The following is a 6,186-nucleotide window of genomic DNA, read 5'->3' as shown; positions in this document are numbered from 1 at the left end:
TTTCTTTCTTTCTTTCTTTCTTTCTTTCTTTCTTTCTTTCTTTCTTTTTCTATTTCACTCTCTCTCTCTTTCTCTCTCAAAAAGACTTATTGGCATATCATAAATCAAACTGGGCAGTATATTCTCTTATTATTTAGCTAACCAGTTGTCACTGAGGACTCCATTCCCTTCCCTAGCTCTGGCAATTTAGAAAGGGCAAAACAGAGCCCAGGGAGAATTGACTTTTTTGGAAAAGTGGGTGCAATTTGAATTGAGAATTATAATAGGAAATAAGCCCTGCCATGATCAACAAGGAAACGCGTAGGCAATTACTTACCTCATGTAATTTTATTCATTCTGCTTGGGAAAATGAAGAGATAATACTGACCCAAGCACCTGAGGATGGTAATGCAAACTGTAAAATCTATTCTATTAAACAAAGTCAGAAGCAATGGGAAAGATCTTGGATCTATTCGAGGCATGCACCTCATTACAGACTTAGCAAATTAAAACACAAATAGGATTAGAAAAGAATAATGTAACAATCTCCCACTCAGGTCCCTGGAGCATTAAGTCATAAATTGGGTTTGCATTAAAATTGTGCCTGCAGTATTGGATTCAGGGAGAGAGCTGTGGGCTGGAGATAAACCATGTTGGGCAACTCACCAACTTTGGGGAAACTCTGAGCTTTCTTTGATATACAGTAAATGTGTTAGGCTAAGATGTGTCTAACACACACACACACACACACACAGAAATCTTAATTAGAAAATGGCCATGTCATGCCATGCGTGGCTGGCAGGGACATAGGCACTCATGAGACCCACATGGGAGACAGACTGGGCTTGGCTGCTAGGATGGCACTTAGGAAAGTATTTCACCAAATGTGGCAGCCAAGGTTGAGCTATTCCAGGAATCCATTCATGTCAAAGTTGAAATATCCTTCAGGTTTTTATAAATTTTTCCCACAACTCAGATTTCCTTCAATCAATCTATCAGTCAAGAAACATTGATTAAATGCTTACTGTATGCTCAAGACTGGCGGTACAAAGAAAAAGCCAAAACAGTCCCTGCCCTCAAGGAGATCACATTCTTTTTGGGGAAAACATAAAGTCCAGGAGTAGGAGCTGAGAGATCTGGGTTCTAGTGCCTACTCTGCCACTAATGAGCTGAGTGACCTTGGATAAGACTCCCTGAACTTCAGTTTCCTCCACTCTCAAATGAGAGGGTTGGACGAGGGGGTCTCTAAGGCCCCTTCTGGCTCTAAAATTCTATGGTTTTATAACAAAATCGAGTGAAGTCAGGGTCTAGAGGAATGGTTGAAGGAATGAAGGAAGTTAAGCCTGGAAGAGAAAACTTAGAAGGAACTTGTTAATTATATTTAAATGTCTTTTTTAAAAAAATAATTCTCTTCCAGGCTAAATCTCTTTAATTCCATTGGAAAAAAGAAAGAAAAATGGAACCCTTGTAACAAATATACTTAATTAAATAAAACAAATTTCTACATTGACTATATCCAAAAAAGGAAAAAAAAAAGGAAAGAAAAAAGTCTTATTCTGCACCTTAAGTTCTTCATCAGAAGATGAGTAGCATGCTTCATTATTGGTTCTCTGAAATCATGCTACTCAGAATTCTCAAGTCTTTCAAAGTTCTTTATCTTTACAATACTGTTGTTATAACATGGTTCTACATACCTCACTCTGCATTGAATCATTCAAGTCTTCTCAAATGTCTCTGAAAATACTTCATTCATTATTTCTTACAGTAGAGAGTATTCCATCATAGTCATATGTCAGAACTGGTTCAGTTATTCCCCAATTGATGGATACTCCCTTGGTTTTAGTTCTGGAAAAAAGTAAATCAACACCATGAAAAGAACTGCTATAAATATTTTTATACATATAGTTCCTTTTCCCTTTTCTTTGATCTCTTTGAAGAAAGAGAGCCAATAGTGGCATTACTGGGTCAAAGAATATGCATGGTTTAGCAATTTTTGAAGCAAAGTTCCAAATTGCTTTAGAAAATGGTGGGGCCAATCCATAGCTCCATCAACAGTTCATTAATGTTCCTATTTTCCCACAGTCCCTCCAGCATTTGTCACTTTCTTTTTTGGTCATCTTTGCTAATCTAATGGTAGAACTTCAGAATTCCTTTAATTTACATTTCTCAAATTATTAGTGATTTTCTTCATATGGCTACGGATAGCTTGGATTTCTTATTCAGAAAACTGTCAGTATATATGCTTTACCCATTTATCAATTGCAGAATGTCTGTCTTTAAGTATCTAAAGAGCTGGGGCCTAGAAGAGGTATTAGTTCTTCTGTGATCTGGGCATCTGCCAAGGCCAGGTAATTGACTTGATTGGTCCCAAAGGGCAGAGCAATGGCTAGAAGGTGCCAGTGGACAGACTTAGGCTTGACATTAGGAAAACCTTCTTAATAATGCAACTTCTCTCAAAGTGGAATGGACTGCTCTGGAGGCACTTGACTCCCTCTCCCTAAAGGTCTTTGAGCAAAGGCTGAAGGATCACTTAGTGGGGATGTGGCAGAGGAGATTATTGTTCAGGTGCTGGTGGGACTCCACGGCTCCTGTTCTCTTGTCTACTTCTGACTTTCTTTGATTCCACGATTCTACAATATGGTACAGAGTCCTGGACATATCCCAAGGATTACTCTTTTGTGAGAGCTTTTATTCTGAGTAATGTAAGAAACATGCCAATAAATAAAGGTCAGCCTTTCAGCTATTATGCTCAATCAATAGTGAAATAAACAAGGCTATAAGGAATGAGCAGTTATACTCCTTTTTTAAGTAATGAGGCATTTGAAAATCATTGTCCATGGCAGATAGTATTTCCTCCATAGAAAGAACTTTCTCTTTCTCAATACATCTCTTTTTTCTCTTTGCGTCTCTCTCCATCTTTCTTTTTTCTTCCCCTCCCTCTCTTTCTTTTTTTTCCTATTTCTCCCACTCCCCTCTCTCCTTCCCACTTTATTCCCCCCCCCTTCTTGACAATGTTTCTTATCTAGAAGATGAAACACTAAGAAGATAGAGGCTGTTGAAAATGTGAAAACCCAAGAAACTACTTTGGTTAGTGTGCGTAGGTCTGGGTTCAGGTGGACATGTGATGTTCACCCAGACACAATTTATAACCATCAATTGTTACATATGGATGCAGTGACATGCTCTTTCCTCTGCAGAGGGGCTATGCTCCAATGCAAAGTCCCATTTAAATATCTTGCTGAAATGTTAATACACCTTGAAAGTGGCTCTCAGTAATGTCAATGTATCACTGTAAGTATTGATAACAAGATAAATAAAATAATGAAAGTAGTTAGGATCTTTGTGACATTCTGGTTTTTAGAGCTTTCTTTGGATGGGTGTGGGTTGGACTTCATGTGTCTTCATCTTTTCAGTGAAATATTGAGTAATTTAAAGATAAAAACTACACCTTCTTCTTAATCATCGCTCATAGCAGGCTGTAATGCTAGCACACAGAAGGTTGTTTAATAAATAAATGTTGAGTTATTTCAGTTATGGTCAACTCTCTGTGACCACATTTGGGGTTTTCTTGACAGAGATACTGAAGTGGTTTGCCATTTCCTTCTTCAGCTCATATTACAGATGAGGAAACGGAGTCAGGATTAAATGACTTGCCCAGGGTCACACAGCTAGTAAGTGAATGAGGTCAGATTTGAATTTAGGAAGAGGAGTCTTCCTGACTCCAGACCTGGCACCCTATGCACTATGATACCACCTAGCTGCTGCGCTTAATAAATACTGGTTGAATTTATTGAAAGAACACAATCACCAAAGCAGTTTAGGGTTGTAGGTCCTGGCTTGAGAGAAGGGAACATGACATAGTGAAAAGATATGGAATTAGAGGATCTGAGTTTGAATTATGCTTTTTACTGCTTTGATGACCTTGGACAAGTAATTTCCCCATCCTAGGCCTTAGTTTCCTTATTTGCAAAATGAAAGAATTGGGTTAGATGCTTTATGATCCTAGTTCTCAATGGCTTTTCCTTATGCCTTCCAAAGTCATCAGAACAAAGCTCTGAAAACCTGAATACTTTATTTATCCTGCTTATCTTAAGAGGCAACATCTCTGACACTGGGGTGTTTGACCCTTGGGCAAATCATTGCTCTGGGATGAGAAGGCTCAAAGAAGGTGACCTGAACAGGTAGAGGGAGTTTCTTCATCGGATAAGTCCTTAGACCAGTGAAATCACAGGTTCAGAGCCCAACTCTATCCTAAATGAAGGTAACAACTTTCGTGTTACTAATAGCACCCTTTCAAAGGTGTACCCCATTCAGGAAGGAAGTTGAAATGTTTCTCTTGATGGGAACTGGCCCTTCTGTGTACAGACTCTTACACATTAGGGATTCACAGTGAAGGATTATGGGTAAGTCACTGGACGAACCTGTTTTAAGGGCTATTGGACTGACTATTTTTATTTCACCTCAGCCAGCATTTATTAAACACTTACTGTGTAGACATCGAAGCATTGAGGTTCTCCCTCCTTATCAGGGAGATGCAAAATAGTAGCTAACTTAGGCAGTGTCTTAAGGTGGGGATCATAATCACACCTATCTCATAGGCTTGTTGGGAGGAAGGTGTTATGAAGCTACTGACATAAATGGAAATAATATGTAACTGTAAATAGTAAGATAATACATATAAAATGAATAATTATATACAATGATATAAATAACATAATGACATAAGCACAAACTGAATAGATATAATTCTATAAGTGATACATTATATATACTTATATAATGATATAAGCATAAAATGATAATATATATAAGATGAAATAATACATATGAAATGCTTCACAAATCTTACAGAGCTATATAAGTGCCAGCTCTGGAAAAACTTTACAGACAAGAGGCTATTTGGTCCTCCCCAAATTTGGGGGTTGGGTAGTGCTGGGATTATTATCATCTCACTTTACAAAGGAGGAAATGAAAGTCTGCAGGAGCGAAATGAATTCTTCATGGACCCAGTGGTAACAAATAGCTGAGCTGGGATTTGAACTCAGATCCTAACTGCAAATAATAGAAAAAAGTATTAGGAGATTTTTTTTTTACAAAAAACAAAAGCACACCTGAAAAATGTTCTGTGAAAGAAGGAAAACAACTGAAGACATACCTGTGCCCCATCACAGTTATTCTTATTGTTTTAAGTTTCAGAAAAAACTAGGAGTGTCCTTTCCCCATCTTAGAAGTAGTCTTACAACTCTGATGGAATAGAGTGGAGTGATTTTGAAAAAAAAAACGTGACATAATTGAGTCTGGAAAATGGGCATCTGCATAATCCCAGGAAAACTGTAACTAGCATGGGGAGAATGGGACTTTGTCCTAGGGCACCAATATGGAGTGGAGCAGGCTTTCTTTTCAGGGAGTACATTCTTTGCTGGGAAGGAGCAGTTCTATACTTCTCTTTTGCCATCTGGTCCTCTCTGCCCCTGCTGATCTTTCCTCTCCATTGGACTATCCTTGTCTGCCACACCCCCTTTGGGTACTGCTCTTTCACCTGAATTTGCCCCAGGTGCAGCTTTGTAGTCCTGGCTCTGGGTTTATGTCCCTCAACATCTCCAGTCTCTCATTGTCAGGAAACTTTGTGGCCCACCACTGACAGTGCCAAATACCCGTCACCTCTCTGCATTTTTCTTGATTTCCTTAAGAGTGAACATTAGGCACATTAGGCAAAGCCACGGAATCATTAAGCTGTGTTCGGTTCTCCTCCAAGCCAGCTTTTATGCCTTAATCAGGTTATGGAAAACTCATTCCTGTTGCAGCCATTTGTCTTCTTTGTTTGTGTACACACCCAGGCAGGCGGCTGTCTTCTTAGAATCCAGGAACAACAAGTCAATGAAGCCCAACCAGAGGCCTTCCATTATTCACAATGGTAAGTAACATTTAGTTGATTCCATTAGTATCCCAATAATAAATTACACTTGTTCTGATTAAGCCTGGCATGTGTTAATTATGGTCTGGGTCCAGGGTTGTTTGGGCTCAAATAAAGGATGATTTAAAGGTGATGCTTGATTTGGGAGCAAGAGCAGAAGACCCCTCTGATGTCCATTGACCTTCTCCAGGCTTTCCAGGTCCAGTATGTGACTGAGCAGCAGATATGGACAAATCTCTGAAAATTAGACTTTTTTCTAAGAAAGAAAGGAAGGTAGAGAAGAAAGAAGGGAA

The 6,186-nt window shown here is 38.9% G+C and overlaps 1 long non-coding RNA gene across 1 annotated transcript in view; it reads left to right on the top strand.

The window, feature by feature from the left end:
* Positions 1-6,186, top strand: part of LOC138161771 (uncharacterized) — a 46,851-nt gene that overhangs the window by 35,657 nt on the left and 5,008 nt on the right. The window contains exon 3 of the long non-coding RNA XR_011168460.1: positions 5,817-5,893. This is a non-coding gene — a long non-coding RNA (uncharacterized lncRNA). The remainder of the gene's footprint in view (positions 1-5,816; positions 5,894-6,186) is intronic.

The sequence above is a fragment of the Petaurus breviceps genome, unplaced genomic scaffold, assembly GCF_028583685.1.
Source record: "Petaurus breviceps papuanus isolate PSGF00001 unplaced genomic scaffold, PetGlider_PUasm1.0 185, whole genome shotgun sequence".
In the NCBI taxonomy this organism is placed as follows: domain Eukaryota; kingdom Metazoa; phylum Chordata; class Mammalia; order Diprotodontia; family Petauridae; genus Petaurus; species Petaurus breviceps.
Note: the sequence above shows the minus strand (reverse complement) of the source record. Positions and strands in the feature narration are given on the sequence as shown.